Source organism: Oncorhynchus mykiss, chromosome 10 (genome assembly GCF_057628025.1).
Source record: "Oncorhynchus mykiss isolate SJ-2025 chromosome 10, ASM5762802v1, whole genome shotgun sequence".
NCBI classification, from domain to species: domain Eukaryota; kingdom Metazoa; phylum Chordata; class Actinopteri; order Salmoniformes; family Salmonidae; genus Oncorhynchus; species Oncorhynchus mykiss.
The window spans coordinates 59,982,665-60,003,953 of record NC_143031.1 but is presented as its reverse complement, the minus strand read 5'-3'; the positions used below and the strand labels follow the sequence as shown (position 1 = coordinate 60,003,953).

The 21,289-nt window shown below is 44.1% G+C and overlaps 1 long non-coding RNA gene across 2 annotated transcripts; it reads left to right on the top strand.

The window, feature by feature from the left end:
• Positions 1-1,847: 1,847 nt before the first annotated feature.
• Positions 1,848-8,308, top strand: LOC149980104 (uncharacterized). Of its 2 annotated transcripts, XR_016483856.1 has the most exons (4): positions 1,848-2,118; positions 2,550-2,625; positions 6,502-6,601; positions 7,897-8,308. It is a non-coding gene; the product is annotated as an uncharacterized LOC149980104 (long non-coding RNA). The 2 variants fall into 2 exon arrangements; XR_016483855.1 differs by lacking the exon at positions 6,502-6,601.
• Positions 8,309-21,289: the final 12,981 nt, after the last annotated feature.

The window sequence follows — 21,289 nt, the reverse complement described above, 5'->3', positions numbered from 1 at the left end:
AAAAACAGATAACGTATGTTTATTTCCTTGTATTTTATTCTACCAGATCTATTGTGTTATATTCTCCTACATTCAACTCACAGTTCCACACAATTCAGTGTTTCCTTTCAAATGATACCAAGAATATGCATATCCTTGCTTCTGGCCCTGAGCTACAGGCAGTTAGATTTGGGTATGTCTTTAGGCGGGAAATTGAGAAGAAGGGTGGGGGGGGGGGGGGGGGTACCACAAAGAAGTTAACAAACCATAGCTTTGGCAAGTTGGTTAGGACATCTACTTTGTGCATGACACAAGTAATTTTTTCAAAAATTGATTACAGACAGATAATTTCACTTATAATTAACTGTATCACAATTCCTGTGTCAGAAGTTTACGTACACTAAGGTGACTGTGCCTTTAAACAGCTTGAAAAATTCCAGAAAATAATATCATGGCTTTACAAGCTTCTGATAGGCTAATTGACATAATTTGAGTCAATTGGAAGTGTAGCTGTGGATGTATTTCAAGGCCTACCTTCAAACTCAGTGCCTCTTTGATTGACATCACGGGAAAATCAAAAGAAATCAGCCAAGACCTCAAAAAGAAAATTGTAGACCTCCACAAGTCTGGTTCATCCATGGGCGCAATTTCCAAATGCCTTAACGTACCACGTTCATCTGTACAAACTATAGTATGCAAGTATAAACACCATGGGACCACGCAGCCGTCATACCGCTCAGGAAGGAGACATGTTCTGTCTCCTAGTGATGAACGTACTTTGTTCTAGAAAAGTGCAAATCAATCCAAGAACAACAGCAAAGGACCTTGTGAGGATGCTGGAGAAAACAGGTACAAAAGTATCTATATCCACAGTAAAAACAAGTCCTATGTCGATATAACCTGAAAGGTCGCTCAGCAAGGAAGATGCCACTGCTACAAACCGCCATAAAAAAGCCAGACGACAGTTTGCAAATGCACATTGGGACAAAGATTGTACTTTAGGAGAAATGTCCTCTGGTCTGATGAAACAAAAATAGAACTGTTTGGCCATAATGACCATTGTTATGTTAGGAGGAAAAAGGGGGAAGCTTAAAAGCCGAAGAACACCATACCATCAGTGAAGCACGGGGGGTGGCACCATCATGTTGTGGGGTTGCTTTGCTGCACGAGGGACTGGCACACTTCAAAAATAGATGGCATCATTATGTGGATATATTGAAGCAACATATCAGTCAGTCAGGAAGTTAAAGCTTGGTCGCAAATGGGTTTCCAAATGGACAATGACCCCAAGCATACTTCCAAAGTTGTGGCAAAACGGCTTAAGGACAACGAAGTTAAGGTATTGGAGTGGCCATCACAAAGCCCTGACCTCAATACCATAGAAAATTTGTGGGCAGAATTGAAAAATCGTGTGCGAGCAAGCAAACCTTCAAACCTGACTCAGTTACTGATTTGGGAAGCTTATGGAAGGCTACCCGAAACGTTTGACCCAAGTTAAACAATTTAAAGGCAATGCTACCAAATACTAATTGAGTATATGTAAACTCCTGACCCACTGGGAATGTGAAGAAAGAAATAAAAGCTGAAATAAATAATTCTCTCTACTATTATTCTTACATTTCACATTCTTAGAATAAGGTAGTGATCCTAACTGACCTAAGACAGATAATTGTTACTTGGATTAAATGTCAGGAATTTTGAAAAACTGAGTTTAAATGTATTTGGCTAAGGTGTATGTAAACTTCCAACTCATATCTTTTACATATTCACAGCAAAAGAATTGCAGTTTTCCACCCCCAAAAAATAAAAAGAGAGAACAGTTGAAGAAAAAATTAATGGGAAGCATTAGTGCTCTAGTATCAGAGACTGTCTGCTCCTGGTGAAGGCATCCTTCTGGCAGCAAAGTTGGATGGTAGAGGCAGAATTGATGATGGTAATGGTTGTGGTGATTACAGAGTTCCATACCAGTAATACTTTAGTAAATGTATCAAGCACAGTACCAGTTTTCCCCTCCATGACTTGCAGGAAAGCAACAGGAAATATTTATCTCATGAACACTGCTTCCTTATCGACTGAAACCGATCCGTTCCTCATTCCTATGGGCACGGAGTTGTTTTCAAGTCATTGTTTTCACTGTCGGTAAGTCTCACAGGAAACAATAAGCACTTGTCTAGGAATATACAGTACCAGTTTGGTGGCAAAATTGCAAGATTATGTTATAATACTTTTATTGCATCAAATGGTTGTTTTATTTCAACAGAATAGAGTATTCTTAACTATTGTTTGTGTGTTCTACTGAGGATGGGCCTCTGGGAGATAACACATTTTAGGAGATTAACGATGTACTTTGGGAGATAAAATTTAACGAGCATTCCAGAGCATGAGTCAATGTTTCTGTTCTATAGCATACCAGGGAGAGATTGTTCCAGTTTGGAGTCGGAGGGCCAGACACTGGTATATACAATGAAAACTGTTGACACAGCAGATACTGTCTGCTATGTATTATAGGTATCTTTCATACAAATCTTAACCTTGTGACCCATTCTATATATTGGTTGTTTGTCATGTAGGTTGAATGGGGTGTATCTTGGCTATAAAAGACCTTTGTACCTTTGTCTCGGCGCTCTCAACGGATCATCAGAGACGGTAATTCATCAACCAGCCTTCACTATTGCAAAGATCTCACTCTTAAAGATTTAGTTTAAGTTTAACTCTGACTTGTGTGATAATTTTGTCTCTCCTTATTTGATAGTAAAGAAATGAACCACTATACCAGTCAACAGTTTGGAAACACCTACTCATTCAGGGGTTTTTCTTTATTTTTTTACTATTTTCTACATTGTAGAACAATAGTGAAGACATCAAAACAACGAAAAAATACAGATGGAATAATGTAGTAACCAAAAAAGTGTTAAACAAATCAGAATACATTTATATTTGAGATTCTTCAAAGTAGTCACCCTTTGCCTTGATGAGAGCATTGCACACTCTTGGTATTCTCTCAACCAGCTTCATGAGGTAGTCACTTGGAATGCTTGAAGGAGTTCCCACATATGCTGAGCACTTGTTGGCTGTTTTCCTTCACTCTGTGGACCAACATATTCCAAACCATCTCAATTGGGTTGAGGTCAGGTGAATATGGAGGCCAAGTCGTCTGATGCAGCACTCCATCACTCTCCTTCTTGGTCAAGTAGCCCTTACAAAGCCGGGAGGTGTGTTTTGTGTCATTGTCCTGTTGAAAAACAAATTATGTTCCCACTAAACGCAAACCAGATGGGATGGCGTATCGCTGCACAATGCTGTAGAAGCCATGCTGATTAAGTATGCCTTGAATTCTAAATAAATCACTGACACTGTCACCAGCAAAGCACCCCCACACCATCACACCTCCTCCTCCATGCTTCACAGTGGAAACCACACATGCAAAGATCATCTGTTCACCTTCTTTGCATCTCACAGACACAGTGGTTGGAACCAAAAATCTAAAATTTGGACTGATCAGACCAAAGGACATATTTCCACCAGTCTAATGTCCAAAAGTATTTTCTTCTTATTGGTGTCCTTTAGTAGTGGTTTCTTTGCAGCAACTTGACCATGAAAGCCTGATTCACGCAGTCTCCTCTGAACAGTTGATGTTGAGATCTGTCTGTGAATTGAACTCTGTGAAACATTTATTTGGGTTGCAATCTGAGGTGCAGTTAACTCTAATGAACTCATCTTCTGCAGCAGAGGTAACTCTAGGTCTTCCTTATCTTTGGCAGTCCTCATGAGAGCCAGTTTCATCATAGTGCTTAATGGTATTTGCCATTGCACTTGAAGGAACTTTCAAAGTTCTTGACATTTTCTAGATTGACTAACCTTCATGTCTTAAAGTAATGATGGACTGTGAGGAGCTTTTCTTGCCATAATATGGACTTGGTCTTTTATCAAACAGCGCTATCTTCTGTATACCAACCCCACCTTGTCACAGAACAACTGATTGGCTCAAACGTATTAAGAAAAGAGCTTCCACAAATTAACACCTGTTAATTGAAATGCATTCCAGGTGACTAATTAATGAAGCTGGTTGAGAGAATGCTAGGAGTATGCTGCCTCCGGAACTTTCATCGAGCACACCTGCCCCCTATTCCCAGTGATAAGCAATTGTATAAGTGTGCCCTGTGTTCACCTTTTGCTGTCGGTTATTGTTACTATGTCTGTTGGTGGGTGTGAGAACCTGTGCTGTGTTTTTGGGCTTTCGTTTCCTTGTGGATTGCGCAGATGATTACGGGTCTCCTCCTGTGGGATAATCATTATGTGCGTATATGTTATGGGTCTCGCTCCGGTGTATGTATTTAAGGTACTCCTTCAAAACACGGGGTTGAAACCCAAACAAAAGAGCAACTCTTTTGTTTGGGTTTCAACCCCGTGTTTTGAATATATGTCTGTTTGGTCTTCATTCCCGTGCATACTCGGCACACTGTAATTTGGGAAATAAAAACCCCTATTGCGCATTCCTGCACCTGTCTCCTGAATCCCTTCATACCAGCGTGACATGTGCAGAACTGCAATCAAGGCAAATGGTGGCTAGTTATATAAATAATATAAATAAGTCATATAAAATATATTTTGATTTTTTTTAAACACTTTTTTTGGTTACTACATGATTCCATGTGTGTTATTTCATAGTTTAGATGTCTTCACTATTATTCTACAATGTAGAAAATAGTTAAAATAAAGAAAAACCCTTGAATGAGTCGGTGTGTCCAATCCTTTCACTGGTACTGTAGGTCTGAACACTCTGAATATAGGTCTGAACACTCTGGATAGGCCTAATGAACATTGATAATAAATGGGTCAGGTCCATGTAAGATTGGTTTAAACTTAGTTTTGCAGGTCTATACAGTCAAACATTTATTTTGACTGTATGGTGAAACCAGAGGATGCATTAGGCTCATGTTCATTATTGTTTTTTGTTTGTTTTTTACCTTTATTTAACTAGGCAAGTCAGTTAAGACCAAATAATTGTTTTCAATGACAGCCTAGGAACAGTGTAAACTGTTATAAACTGCCTGTTCAGGGGCAGAATGACAGCTTTGTACCTTGTCAGCTTGGGGGTTTGAACTTTCAACCTTCCAGTTACTAGTCCAACAGTCTAACCACTAGGCTACCCTGCTGCCTCATGTTGGCTTTGGCTGGGACACTCAAAGACATTCAGAGACTTGTCCCGAAGCCACTCCTGCTTTGTCTTAGCTGTGTGCGGGTCTGAGTTCCTGAGTGATCTGGAGCAGGTTTTCATCAAGGATCTCTCTGTACTTTGCTACGTTCATCTTTGCCTCAGTCCTGGCTAATCTCCCAGTCCCTGCATCAGAAAAACATCACCACAGCACGACACTGAATGGTGCCAGGTTTCCTCCAGAAGTGAAACTTGGCATTCAGTTCAAGAGCTCAATCTTGTTTTCATCAGACCAGATTATCTTGTTTTTTAAGGTCTGGGAGTCTTTAGGTGCCTTTTGGCAAACTACAAGTTGGCTGTCATGTGTCTTTTAATGAGGAGTGGCTTCCGCCTGGCCACTCTAACATAAAGGCCTGATTGGTTGAGTGGTGCAGAGATGGTTGTCCTTCTGGAAGGTTCTCCCATCTCCACAGAGGAACTCTGGAGCTCTGTCAGAGTGGCCATTGGGTTCTTCTCCCCGGATTGCTCAGTTTGGCTGGGTGGCCAGCTCTAGGAAGAGTCTTGGTGGTTCCAAACTTCTTCCATTTAAGAATGACGTAGGCCACTATATTCTTGGGGACCAGACATTTTTTGGTACATTTCCCCAGATCTTTGCCCCAACACAATCCTGTCCTGGAGCTCTACGGACATTTCCTTCCCCTGCATGCCTTGGTTTTTGCTCTGACATGCACTGTCAACTGTGGGACCTTATATAAATAATTGTGTGCCTTTCCAAATCATGTCCTATCAATTGAAATTACCACAGGTGGACTCCGATCAAGTTGTAGAAACACCTCAAGGATGATCAATGGAAGCAGGATGCAACTGAGCTACATTTCGAGTCTCATAGCAAAGGGTCTGAATACTTATGCAATTAAGGTCCTCTAAAAAAAATGTTTTTTCGCTTCGTGTAGATTGCTGAGGAAAAAAATTATATTTAATCAATTTTAGAATTATACTTTCCGAAGACATTGTATGTCATAAAAAGAACACTCCTAGTCACTCCTAGTTGCTCAATGGTACAGTAGGCCTAGATGTGTAAGTTACAATATGGGAACCATTTTACATGTTCTTAATGCCAGTAATAGTTAGTCTTGCTGACACCTAACTTGAAATCTTCCTAACCTGAGAGTCTGGAAAGGCTCGATTATGATGTAGGCAAGGTGTGTTGATAATGAATGGGGCAGTGCTGTTTCAGTGATGGTCTTCTCTGTGTCTTTCTCACTCAAACACCCACATGGACAGCCACACACACAAGCCCCATAGCACTGCCCGATTCCAATACAACTGTTAGATTTTCAATACAACGAAATGTCTCAACCCCCCAGATAAAAATTGAAGCTTATGCCTTCTCCTGCACAAATACTGCACTAACAACGGGCTCCTGTCCAGACCAGTGTGTCACAGCTCTCCTTCTCTGTGTACCACGTGAGTTGCGTCAGCAATGCTAAGTAATAGCGCCAATGACAACAAAAATATCCCCCGTTCATTCTCTTCTCTCTCCCTCCCCCTTTGTTCACCCCCCACCACTCCACCCTTCCCCCTCTCTCACCCTCTCCATTGCTCTCTCCCCTCTACCCCCTTCTGTCTCTCACCCTCCTTCCCCCTCCAGCACTTTTCATTTCTCTCCCCCTCTCGCTCCTCTCTCCCTGTCCCTCTATCACCCTCCCCTCTCTCTCTCCACTTCCCTCACTCTCCCTCTTTCTCTCTCTCCCTCCTCCTCCTCCATCTCCCTCCTTATTTCCATGCCTCCCCTCCTTTCATCTCTCGCTATCCCTCTCCCTCCTCTCTCTCACCCTACACTTTATACACAGACAAACAAAACAGACACAGACAGACACAGACATTTTCAAGTCAATCTAAAACAAACAAATCTTCAGAATTCATTCAAGAATTCATAACAAGGCTCTTAGTTTCTAGAACTGCACGACCATTTTGTCCAATGGAGGTCAAAGTACTTTCAAATTTACGATACCTGGTCCCCCCCCCCCGGTTCACAAATATGTAACATTTGAGAAGATTACATATTTTTCACCATTTGAAGCCGTCCCTATGACCCCCAGCTGCAATATGTATTTTTTGGGGCAACACGAACAAAAAAATTGCTCTATCATTCTCATTGAAAGCAAGTCTTAGAAGCGGTAGATCTGTTCTATGCGCATTATTTCTATGCTTCCTGTTCTTAAGTTTAGTTTTTGCTTCTTTAACTTTTTACACCAGCTTCAAACAGATGTAAATAAAATATGTTTGGTTATGGAAAATACACTGCTCAAAAAAATAAAGGGAACACTAAAATAACACATCCTAGATCTGAATGAATTAAATATTCTATTGAATACTTTTTTTCTTTATGTAGCTGAATCCGCTGACAACAAAATCACACAAAAATTATCAATGGAAATCAAATTTGTCAACCCATGGAGGTCTGGATTTGGAGTCACACTCAAAATTAAAGTGGAAAACCACACTACAGGCTGATTGCTAATTGCCTATAATTTCCACCTGTTGTCTATTCCATTTGCACGACAGCATGTGAAATTTATTGTCAATCAGTGTTGCTTCCTAAGTGGACAGTTTGATTTCACAGAAGTGTGATTGACTTGGAGTTACATTGTGTTGTTTAAGTGTTCCCTTTATTTTTTTTGAGCAGTGTATATTTAACAGTGGTTTAGATGGCACAATGATTCTCTACACTAAACTTGCTTGTTTTGTCACATAAACAGGAAGCTGAACCTACAAACAGGGCATCCCTATAAGGTCACGATTGGATGTGTGCCAGGATGGATAGCTAGTCAACGGGGGATCACAGTAAACGGGGGTGATATGGTTTTTTGAGGGCTGTATGTAATGCTTTTCTATGGAGGAACGCCTTGTTGTCTGTGGGACCAAGTTTTCACTGTGAAGAGTTTATTTCCAATGTTCCGATTTAGGCTTGCGTTCATCGGGAGAGTCTGCTGAACGATCCCATGCATGTTTTGTTTCTAGCCTCAACCATTCTGCCGATGTCACTCAAACACACATTAGACTCTAGGTCAGGATTCAAGTGTGCCCTACCTACCTACCTACCATGTAGTGGGTGGAGGGACGTTAATTGTTAATTAGGTTAACACAGAGTCTAAGCCATGTTGAAGCCGGCGTGGGGGGGGGGGGGGGGGGGGGTTCTTTTAAGCTATTTGGAATTGTTTTAAAAAGGTCATACCAAGGATCATTTGAATTTTAAGACCCCTTGGCATATAACAAAAAAATATATACATTTTTTTATGAAACATTATTTGGGGCCTTACTGCTATTAGTCTTGGTCTTTTTGTAAATGTGTATAACTTTATGGAACTACTACATGTGCCAATCTCATTTAAAATCAAATTATTAGAGACACCCATGGTTTTTTCACTCACCATGCGTCATTTGTGTAATGGTCATGTATGTTGAAAAGTGTCATTTTTTGGGATGTGAGCACTCAGTTTGTTTGTTTGACCTGATGAAGATCTGTTTCAGCTCAAAACGTTGTCAATAAAGTGGTGAATTGGGAGCTTTGACAGTGTGCGGGCCTTCTTGTTCTTTACTGCTATTAGCCCATACAAACGCGTTGAATAACAGATTTACTACAAGGAACGACAGATAGGCCCAAAAATGATCTAACGGAGGTGTCTGTCGTATATCTGGAAGCATGAGAAACATCAGTAAACATTTGTAATTAACCTCTTACTTTTGGCACTAAAAAGTCTCCATATACAGTGCATTCGGAAAGTATTCAGATGTCTAGAGTTTTTCCACATTTTGATAAATCACAGCATTATTCTACATTTGATTAAATTAAATGTTTTCCTCGTCAATCTACAAACAATACCTCAAAATGACAAGGCGAAAACAATTTTTTTGAAACTTTTGCAAATGTATAAATAAAAAAAAACTGAAAATCCATATTTACAGTGCCTTGCGAAAGTATTCGGCCCCCTTGAACTTTGCGACCTTTTGCCACATTTCAGGCTTCAAACATAAAGATATAAAACTGTATTTTTTTGTGAAGAATCAACAACAAGTGGGACACAATCATGAAGTGGAACGACATTTATTGGATATTTCAAACTTTTTTAACAAATCAAAAATTGGGCGTGCAAAATTATTCAGCCCCTTTACTTTCAGTGCAGCAAACTCTCTCCAGAAGTTCAGTGAGGATCTCTGAATGATCCAATGTTGACCTAAATGACTAATGATGATAAATACAATACAACTGTGTGTAATCAAGTCTCCGTATGAATGCACCTGCACTGTGATAGTCTCAGAGGTCCGTTAAAAGCGGAGAGAGCATCATGAAGAACAAGGAACACACCAGGCAGGTCCGAGATACTGTTGTGAAGAAGTGTAAAGCCGGATTTGGATACAAAAATATTTCCCAAGCTTTAAACATCCCAAGGAGCACTGTGCAAGCGATAATATTGAAATGGGAGGAGTATCAGACCACTGCAAATCTACCAAGACCTGGCCGTCCCTCTAAACTTTCAGCTCATACAAGGAGAAGACTGATCAGAGATGCAGCCAAGAGGCCCATGATCACTCTGGATGAACTGCAGAGATCTACAGCTGAGGTGGGAGACTCTGTCCATAGGACAACAATCAGTCGTATATTGCACAAATCTGGCCTTTATGGAAGAGTGGCAAGAAGAAAGCCATTTCTTAAAGATATCCATAAACAGTGTTTAAAGTTTGCCAAAAGCCACATGGGAGACACGAAGAAGGTGCTCTGGTCAGATGAAACCAAAATTGAACTTTTTGGCAACAATGCAAAACGTTATGTTTGGCGTAAAAGCAACACAGCTGAACACACCATCCCCACTGTCAAACATGGTGGTGGCAGCATCATGGTTTGGGCCTGCTTTTCTTCAGCAGGGACAGGGAAGATGGTTCAAATTGATGGGAAGATGGATGGAGCCAAATACAGGACCATTCTGGAAGAAAACCTGATGGAGTCTGCAAAAGACCTGAGACTGGGACGGAGATTTGTCTTCCAACAAGACAATGATCCAAAACATAAAGCAAAATCTACAATGGAATGGTTCAAAAATAAACATATCCAGGTGTTAGATTGGCCAAGTCAAAGCCCAGACCTGAATCCAATCGAGAATATGTGGAAAGAACTGAAAACTGCTGTTCACAAATGCTCTCCATCCAACCTCACTGAGCTCGAGCTGTTTTGCAAGGAGGAATGGGAAAAAATGTCAGTCTCTCGATGTGCAAAACTGATAGAGACATACCCCAAGCGACTTACAGCTGTACTCGCAGCAAAAGGTGGCGCTACAAAGTATTAACTTAAGGGGGCTGAATAATTTTGCACGCCCAATTTTTCAGTTTTTGATTTGTTAAAAAAGTTTGAAATATCCAATAAATGTCGTTCCACTTCATGATTGTGTCCCACTTGTTGTTGATTCTTCACAAAAAAATACAGTTTTATATCTTTATGTTTGAAGCCTGAAATGTGGCAAAAGGTCGCAAAGTTCAAGGGGGCCGAATACTTTCGCAAGGCACTGTACATATGTATTCAGACCCTTTGCTATGAGACTATAAATTTAGCTCAGGTGCATCCTGTTTCCATTGATCATCCTTGAGATGTTTATATCACTTGATTGAAGTCCACTTCTGGTAAATTAAATTGATAGGACTTGATTTGGAAAGGCACACACCTGTCAGTATATGGTAACACAGTTGACAGTGCATGTCAGAGCAAAAACCAAGCCATGAGGTGGAAGGAATTGTCTGTAGAGCTCCTAGACAGGATTGTGTTGAGGCACAGATCTGAGGAAGGGTATCAAAAAATGTCTGCAGCATTGAAGTAACCCAATAACACAGTGGCCTCCATCATTCTTAAATGGAAGAAGTTTGGAACCACCAAGACTCTTCCTAGACCTGGCCATCCGGCCAAACTGAGCAATCCGGGGAGAAGGGCCTTGGTCAGGGGGGTGACCAAGAACCCAATGGTCAGTCTGACAGAGCTCCAGAGTTCCTCTGTGGAGATGGGAGAACATTCCAGGTTTGACAACCATCTCTGCAGCACACCACCAATCAGGTCTTTATGGTAGAGTGGCCAGATGGATGCCATTCTTCACTAAAAGGCACACGACAGCCTGCTTGGAGTTTGCCAAAAGGCACCTAAAGAACTCTCAGACCATGAGAAACAAGATTCTCTGGTCTGATGAAACCAGGATTTAACTCTTTGGCCTGAATGTCACGTATCCCTACGTTGAAGCATGGCAGTGACAGCATTATGCTGTGGGACTGTTTATCAGCGTCTGGGACTGGGAGACTAGTTAGGAGCGAGGGAAAGATGAAAAGAGTAAAAAACAGAGAGTTCATTGTTGGAAACCTGCTCCAGAGCGCCGTTATTCTCTTTCCAACAGGACAACAACCCTAAACACAAAGCCAAGACAACGCAGGAGTGGCTTATAGACATGTCTCTGAATGTCCTTGAGTGGCCTAGACAGAGCCTGGACTTGAACCCTATCGAACATCTCTGGAGAGATCTGAAAACAGCTGTGCAGCGACAGTCCCCATCCAACCTGACAGAGCTTGAGAGGATATGCAGAGAAGAATGGGAGAAACTTCCCCAAAACAGGTTTGACAAGCTTGTAGCGTCATACCCAAGAAGACTCGAGGCAATAATCATTGCCAAAGGAGTAAATGGACTGAATACTTACTTAAACATAATATTTCATTAAATTTTTTAATTTTTTATAAATTCACAAAAAAATAGAAAACAACTATTTAATCCATTTTAGAACAAGGCTGTTAGGTAACACAACTGGAAAAAGTCAAGGGGTTTGAATACTTTCCGAATGCATTGTTGTTTTATAAAAGTAGAGACAGAGATAGTAAATGATACATCATACAATGCAGTTGAGGAACAATGGGAAAGACATTCCGCTTTGAAAGTTGATAAACTTGTATCCCCACTTTTAAATTGCCCATGAATGTTTTGGTACACATACTGGAGAGCTCCTCTTCAACACCTATTCAGCATCGTTCACACCCTCTTAAGCTTTAGCCCCTCCCATCTCTTTAAGGATTCACATGTGAGAACATGTGTTAAACAGAGCGAGTAAGGTAGTGTTGTAAACAACCAAAGATTTCAAGACTAAAAGTGGTGAAAGTAGTAGCCTACAATAAGGTACAACTCCAGGTAAAAATACACTATATCTAGTCTGTGGCCTATATCCTAATCTGACTTTGGTGCAGTTCATGTTGTTCTTCACATTATCGTCTCTGGTAAACACAGACTAAATCAAATAAATGTGTGTTTTATTTGCCACATGCAAATAATACTGAAGGTGAGTGTAAGGGCGTTCGTCTGTAGGAGGAGGAGAAGCGGACCAAAGCGCAGCGTGGTGGTTATTCATATTTTAATAAATCACTACACATGAACAAACTAACGAAAACAAGAAATGTGAGAACGCAAAACAGTCCTATCCTGTGACGACAAACACAGTGACAGGAACAATCACCCACAAACACACAGTGAAACCCAGGCTACCTAAGTATGATTCTCAATCAGAGACAACTAATGACACCTGCCTCTGATTGAGAACCATACTAGGCCGAAAACATAGAAATGCCCCAAAACATAGAAAAACAAACATAGACTGCCCACCCAACTCACGCCCTGACCATACTAAATAAATACAAAACAACAGAAATAGAGGTCAGAACGTGACAGTACCCCCCCCCAAAGGTGCGGACTCCGGCCGCAAAACCTTGACCTATAGGGGAGGATCTGGGTGGGCGTCTGTCCGCGGTGGCGGCTCTGGCGCGGGACGCGGACCCCACTTCACCATTGTCTTAGTCCGACTTATTGTCCGCCTCCCTGGCTTACTTTTCACCATGGCCACCCCTCTCAATGACCCCACTGGACAGAGGGGCTGCTCGGGACAGAGGGGCAGCTCGGGACAGAGGTGAAGCAGCTGCTCGGGACAGAGGGACAACTGCTCGGGACAGAGGGGCAGCTGCTCGGGACAGAGGGGCGATAGCAGCTCGGGACAGAGGGGCGATAGCAGCTCGGGACAGAGGGACAGCTGCTCGGGACAGAGGGACAGCTGCTCGGGACAGAGGGACAGCTGCTCGGGACAGAGGGACAGCTGCTCGGGACAGAGGGGCGGCAGCAGCTTGGGACAGAGGGGCGACAGCTGCTCTGGACAGAGGGGCAGCTGCTCGGGCGGCCCCTGGCTGACTGACGGCACTGGCGGCCCCTGGCTTACTGGCGGCCCCTGGCTGACTGGCGGCACTGGCGGCCCCTGGCTGACTGGCGGCCCCTGGCTTACTGGCGGCACTGGCGGCCCCTGGCTGACTGGCGGCACTGGCGGCCCCTGGCTGACTGGCGGCAGTGGCGGCCCCTGGCTGACTGGCGGCACTGGCGGCCCCTGGCTGACGGGCGGCACTGGCGGCCCCTGGCTGACGGGCGGCACTGGCGGCCCCTGGCTGACGGGCGGCACTGGCGGCCCCTGGCTGACGGGCGGCACTGGCGGCCCCTGGCAGACGGGCGGCACTGGCGGCCCCTGGCAGACGGGCGGCACTGGCGGCTCCTGGCAGACGGGCGGCACTGGCGGCTCCTGGCAGACGGGCGGCACTGGCGGCTCCTGGCAGACGGGCGGCACTGGCGGCTCCTGGCAGACGGGCGGCACTGTCGGCTCCTGGCAGACGGGCGGCGCTGGGCAGACGGGCAGCACTGGCGGCGCTGGGCAGACGGGCGGCACTGGCGGCGCTGGGCAGACGGGCGGCACTGGCGGCGCTGGGCAGACGGGCGGCACTGGCGGCGCTGGGCAGACGGGCGGCACTGGCGGCGCTGGGCAGACGGGCGGCACTGGCGGCGCTGGGCAGACGGGCGGCGCTGGGCAGACGGGCGGCACTGGCGGCGCTGGGCAGACGGGCGGCACTGGCGGCGCTGGGCAGACGGGCGGCACTGGCGGCGCTGGAGAGGAGGAAGGCTCTGGAACCGCCGGACTGACGGGCGGCACTGGCGGCGCTGGGCAGACGGGCGGCGTTGGCGGCGCTGGGCTGACGAGCGGCACTGGCGACGCTGGAGAGGAGGAAGGCTCTGGAAGCGCCGGACTGAATAGCTCTCGTAGCGCCGAACAGGCGGGAGACTCCGGCAGCGCTGGAGAGGAGAGAGCCCCTGCAAGGATGGGCCGGAGAGACAGCCTGGTACGGGGAGCTGCCACCGGAGGGCTGGTGCGTGGAGGTGGTGACGGATAGACCGGGCCGTGCAGGCGCACTGGAGCTCTTGAGCACCGAGCCTGCCCAACCTTACCCGGTTGAATGGTCCCGGTCGCCCTGCCAGTGCGGCGAGGTGGAATAGCCCGCACTGGGCTATGCAGGCGAACCGGGGACACCGTGCGCAAGGCTGGTGCCATGTAAGCCGGCCCAAGGAGACGCACTGGAGACCAGATGCGTAGAGCCGGCTTCATGGCACTTGGCTCGATGCCCACTCTAGCCCGGCCGATACGCGGAGCTGGAATGTACCGCACCGGGCTGTGCACCCGCACTGGGGACACCGTGCGTAGCCCCCCGGTAACCACAGGAAGTTGGCTCAGGTCTCCTACCTGGCGTAGCCATACTCTCTGTTAGCCCCCCCCCAAGACATTTTTGGGGCTGACTCCCGGGCTTCCTTGCCAACCGTGTTCCCTCATATCGCCGGCTCCTCTCTCCGGCTGCCTCTGCTCTCCTCGCTGCCTCCACCTGTTCCCATGGAAGGCGATCCTTTCCCGCCAGGATCTCCTCCCATGTGTAGCAACCCTTGCCGTCCAACACATCATCCCAAGTCCATTCCTCCTTGTGCCGCTGTTGCCCGTTACCACGCCGCTTGGTCCTGTTGCGGTGGGTGATTCTGTAAGGGCGTTCGTCTGTAGGAGGAGGAGAAGCGGACCAAAGCGCAGCGTGGTGGTTATTCATATTTTAATAAATCACTACACATGAACAAACTAACGAAAACAAGAAATGTGAGAACGCAAAACAGTCCTATCCTGTGACGACAAACACAGTGACAGGAACAATCACCCACAAACACACAGTGAAACCCAGGCTACCTAAGTATGATTCTCAATCAGAGACAACTAATGACACCTGCCTCTGATTGAGAACCATACTAGGCCGAAAACATAGAAATGCCCCAAAACATAGAAAAACAAACATAGACTGCCCACCCAACTCACGCCCTGACCATACTAAATAAATACAAAACAACAGAAATAGAGGTCAGAACGTGACAGTGAGAAATGGTTTAGTAGCAATATAAAAACTCTAAAGTGTCAAGATAAAAATATTTTGTAAATATTTTTTAATTATTAGATTATGCTCACTCAGACACAATTTAATACATGTATGGGTCATATGAAAGAAATGGGTCATGTGAAAGAAATGCTATAACCAACCCAGTGGTAATTACCCAGAAGTAATTTTTTCCAACAATTGCTTACAGACAGATTATTTCACTTAAAAATCACTGTATCACAAATCCAGTGGGTCAGTGGTTTACATACACAAAGTTGACTGTGCCTTTAAACAGCTTGGGGGGAAAAAAGGATGTCATGGCTTTAGAAGCTTCTGATAGTATAATTGACATAATTTTAGTCAATTGGAGGTGTATCTGTGGATGTATTTCATTGCCTACCTTCAAAAGCAGTGCGTCTATGCTTGACATCATGGGAAAATCAAAAGAAATCAGCCAAGACATCAGAAAAAAAATTGTAGACCTCCACAAGTCTGGTTCATCATTGGAACAATTGCCAAACGCCTGAAGGTACCACGTTCATCTGTACAAATAATAGTACGCAAGTATAAACACCATTGGACCACGCAGCCGTCATACCGCTCAGGAAGGAGATGCGTTCTGACTCCAAGAGACGAACGTACTTTGGTGCGAAAAGTGCAAATCAATCCCAGAACAACAGCAAATGACCTTGTTAATATGCTAGAGGAAACAGGTATAAAATGATCTATATCCACAGTAAAATGAGTCCCATATCAACATAACCTGAATGGCCGCTCAGCAAGGAAGAAGCCAGTGCTCCAAAACCGCCATAAAAATGCCAGACTACGGTATGCAACTGAAAATGGGGACAAATATTGTACCTTTTGGCGAAATGTCCTCTGGTCTGATGAAACAAAAATAGAACTGTTTGGCCATAATGACCATTGTTATGTTTGGAGGAAAAAGGGGGAGGCTTGCAAGCCGAAGAACATCATCCCAAACGTGAGGCAAAGGGGTTGGCAGCATCATGTTGTGGGGGTGCTTTGCTGCAGGAGAGACTGGTGCACTTCACAAAATAGATGGCACCATGAGGCAGGAAAATTATGTGGATATATTGAAGCAACATTTCAAGACATCAGTCAGGAATATTAAGCTTGGTCGCAAATGGATCTTCCAAATAGACAACGACCAAAAGCATACTTCCAAAGTTGTGGCAAAATGGCTTAAGGACAACAAAGTCAAGGTATTGGAGTGGCCATCATAAAGCCCGGAACTCAATGCTATAGAAAATGTGTAGGTAGAACTGAAAAAGCACGTGCGAGGAAGGAGGCCTACAAACCTGACTCAGTTACACCAGTTCTGTCAGGAGGAACGGGTAAAAATTCACCCACTTCACACTTATTGTGGGAAGCCTTTGGAAGGCTACCCTAAACGTTTGACCCAAACAATTTGAAGGCAATGCTACCAAATACTAATTGAGTGTATGTATTCTTCCGACCCACTGGGAATGTGATGAAATAAAGAAAAGCTTAAATAAATCACTCTCTTCTATTATTCTGACATTTCTCATTCTTAAAATAAAGTGGTGATCCTAACTGACCTAAGACAGATCATTTTTACTTGGATTAAATGTCAGGAATTGTGAAAAACTGAGTTTAAATGAATTTAACTAAGGTGTATGTAACCGACTTCAACTGTATGTTAGCATGTATGCACAGCGTTTTCAAATTTAGCGATGTGTGTAAAAAACGGAGTCTGAAGTGTTTTCAGTTGTAGAGTTGTTTAGTTGTTTATGGTTCCAAACATACAGTGCATTCGGAAAGTATTCAGACACCTTGACTTTTTCAAGGAGCCTTTTTTCTCATAAATCTATACACAATACCACATAATGACAAAACAAACAAATATATTTTTTGTTTGTTGCGGAGCTTCTCCCATTCTTCTCTGCAGATCCTCTCATACTCTGTCAGGTTGGATGAGGAGCGTCGCCGCACAGCTATTTTCAGGTCTCTCCAGAGATGTTCGATAGGGTTCAAGTCCGGGCTCTGGCAGGCCACTCTAGGACATTCAGAGACTTGACCTGAAGCCAATGCTGCACTAACTTTGCTGTGCTAAGGTTGATGTCCTGTTGGAATATGTACCATCGCCCCAGTCTGAGTTCTTGAGCACTCTGGAGTAGGTTATCGTCAAGCATCTTTCTGTACTTTGCTCTTTTCATCGTTCTCTCGATCCTGACTAGTCTCCCAGTCCCTGCCGGTGAAAAAAATCCCCACAGCATGATGCTGCTGCCACCACCATGCTTCACTGTAGCGATGGTGCCAGGTTTCCACCAGATGTGACACTTGGCTTCATCAGACCAGAGAATCTTGTTTCTCATGGTCAGAGTCCTTTAGGTATCTATTTGCAAATTCCAAGCGTGCTGTCATGTGCCTTTTCCTATAGAGTGACTTCCATCTGGCCACTATACCATAAAGGCCTGATTGGTGGAGTTCTGCAGAGATGGTTGTCTTCCTGGAAGGTTCTCCCATCTCCACAGAGGAACCCTGGAGCTCTTTCAGAGTGACCAGCGAGTTCTTGGTCACCTTTCTGACCAATGCCATTCAACCCCGATTACTCAGTTTGGCCGGGCAGCCAGCTCTATAAAGATCTTGGTGGATCCAAACTTCTTCCATCTAAGAATGATGGAGGCCACTGTGTTCTTGGGGACCTTCAATTCTGCAGACATTTTTTGGTACCCTTCCTCAGATCTGTGCCTCAACACATTCCTGTCTCGGAGCTATACAGACAATTCCTTCGAACTCATGGCTTGGTATTTGCTCTGACATACAGTGTCAACTGTCGAACCTTACATGGACAGGTGTGTGCCTTTTCAAATTTTCAAATTAAATTTTATTGGTCACGTGCACATGGTTAGCAGATGTTATTGCGAGCGTAGCGAAATTCTTGTGCTTCTAGTTCTGACCGTGCAGTAATATCTAACAAGTAATCTAACAATTTCACAACAACTATTTTATACACGCAAGTGTAAAGGAATGAATAAGAAAATCTACATTTAAATATATTGATGAGCGGTGGTGCAGCATAGGCAAGATGCAGTAGATCGTTTAGAGTACAGTATATGCATATTAGATGTAATGTAGGGTATGTAAACATTTTATAAAGTGTCATTGTTTAAAGTGACTAGTGATAAGTTATTACATCCAATTAGTAGATATTAAAGTGGCTAGAGATTTGAGTCAGTACGTTGGCGGCAGCCACTCAATGTTTGTGATGGCTGTTTAACAGACTGATGGCCTTGAGATAGAAGCTGTTTTTCTGTCTCTCAGTCCCTGCTTTGATGCACCTGTACTGACCTCACCTTCTGGATGATAGCGGGGTGAACAGGCAGTGGCTCGTGTGATTGTTGTCCTTGATGATCTTTTTGGCCTTCCTGTGACATCGGGTGGTGTAGGTGTCCTGGAGGGCAGGTAGTTTGCCCCCGGTGATACGTTGTGCAGACCTCACTAGGCAGTGATACAGCCCGACAGGATGCTCTCGATTGTGCATCTGTAAAAGTTTGTGAGGGTTTTTAGGTGACTAGCCAAATTTCTTCAGCCTGCTGAGGATCAAGAGGCGCTGTTGCGCCTTCGTTACTACGCTGTCTGTGTGGGTGGACCATTTCAGTTTGTCCGTGATGTGTACACCGAGGAACTTAAAACTTTCCACCTTCTCCACTACTGTCCTGTCGATGTGGATAAAGGGGTGCTCCCCCTGCTGTTTCCTGAAGGCCACAATCATCTCCTTTGTTTTGTTGATTGTGAGGTTATTTTCCTGACACCACACTCCGAGGGCCCTCACCTCCTCCCTGTAGGCCATCTCGTCGATATTGGTAATCAAGCCTACCACTATAGTATCGTCTAGTTAAATCATGTCCAATCAATTGAATATACCACAGGTGGACTCCCATCAAGTTGTAGAAACATCTCAAGGATGATCAATGGCAACTGACCTCAATTTCAAGTCTCATAGCAAAAGGTCTAAATACTTGAAGCAGTTTATACTATCAAGACTTGAGGAGTGGAGTGCACATGAGAAGGACAGCTGGAGCGCACCTAATTGGTAGGGCTAAGCATGAAGAGTCATTGAAAATGGTGAAAAACATCTCCTACTACATTCCCCTTAAAGTGAGATGAGAAAATAATGGTTAATATATCTATATCTAATATATCGAATATATCTATTTAGTCATCCATAATTGCACAACATTGCATGTTGACGCGTGGTTAATTTCCATAATATTCCATAATATTCATTAATTATTAAAATCAACACAAACATGACATTATGGCTGATAGAACGTTTGCTGAAAGAAACTAGCATTACAAACCAGAAACATGGAGATTAGACAGATATTGTGCATTTCTCTGCAGCTGTTACTTCCGTCCAATGATATGTTACTCTCGCCCCGCTGACAGGTGCAAAAGTAACAATGCAGTAAATATGTTTATTGTAAATTTAATTTCAACTAATTTACGCCAAAAATGAAATTACAGTTACTAATGGTAGAGGACCTACGGTATATAAATAGTTTGTCATCAAATAAGGTGTCTCTAGCTTTATCGCTTCAGGAAAAAGACAAGTGTTACTTTCGTCACGGTTCTTCCCTATCCTAGCTCCGTATATGAAGCAATTATGCTATGATATACCTAAAGTGGTGATAGCGATACTGTATGTTGTGAGTTGGTGCATTTTGTGTGACTGGAGAACGCACCTAAATATAGATATGGGTGTGAGCGTTCATCACTACTGGCGGTATGTGCTGAGATTAAGACAAGCCTTCAGACAAGTGGACTGACTGTTTATTAACCGCTCTTATGCAATTCGGACAACAATTGTTTCATTAATTTTATCCACTTGGGAAACTATGAGCTGATGTCAATACAACACATTCTATTTAGGCAAATATTTTTTTCAGTGAGGGATGAGTAAGGGGTTTTACTTTCACTAATAAGATAATATAATATTCATATAGGCCTACTTATTGTTTAGCTTATGTGTAAGTAAGTGAATATAAAAATCCCTCACTAAATATTAGGTTACAGTACACCTGGACTCAGCCTTACTGGGTGTCACCTCGATCAAATCAAATCAAATTACATTTATATAGCCCTTCTTACATCAACTGACATCTCAAAGAGCTGTACAAAAACCCAGCCTAAAACCCCCAAAACAGCAAGCAATGCAGGTGTAGATGCACGGTGGCTAGGAAAAACTACCTAGAAAAGGCCAAAACCTAGGAAGAAACCTAGAGAGGAACCAGGCTATGAGGGATGGCCAGTTCTCTTCTGGCTGTGCAGGGTGGAGATTATAACAGAACGTGGCCAAGATATTCAAATGTTCAGAAATGACCAGCATGGTCAAATAATAATAATCACAGTAGTTGTCGAGGGTGCAACAAGTCAGCACCTCAGGAGTAAGTGTCAGTTGGCTTTTCATAGCCGATCATTGAAAGTATCTCTACCGCTCCTGCTGTCTCTAGAGAGTTGAAAAAAGCAGTTCTGGGACAGGTAGCACGTCCGGTGAACAGGTCAGGGTTCCATAGCCGCAGGCAGAACAGTTGAAACTGGAGCAGCAGCACGGCCAGGTGGACTCAGGTCCTGAGAGAGAGAGAGAGAGCATACTTACATTCACACAGGACACCGGATAAGACAGGAGAAATAGGCTGAGACAGGAGGGATCAGGAGACACTGTAGCCCCATCCGATGATACCCCCGGACAGGGCCAAACAGGCAGGATATAACCACACCCACTTTGCAAAATCACAGACCCCACACCACTAGAGGGATATCTTCAACCACCAACTTACCATCCTGAGACAAGGCCGAGTATAGCCCACAAAGATCTCC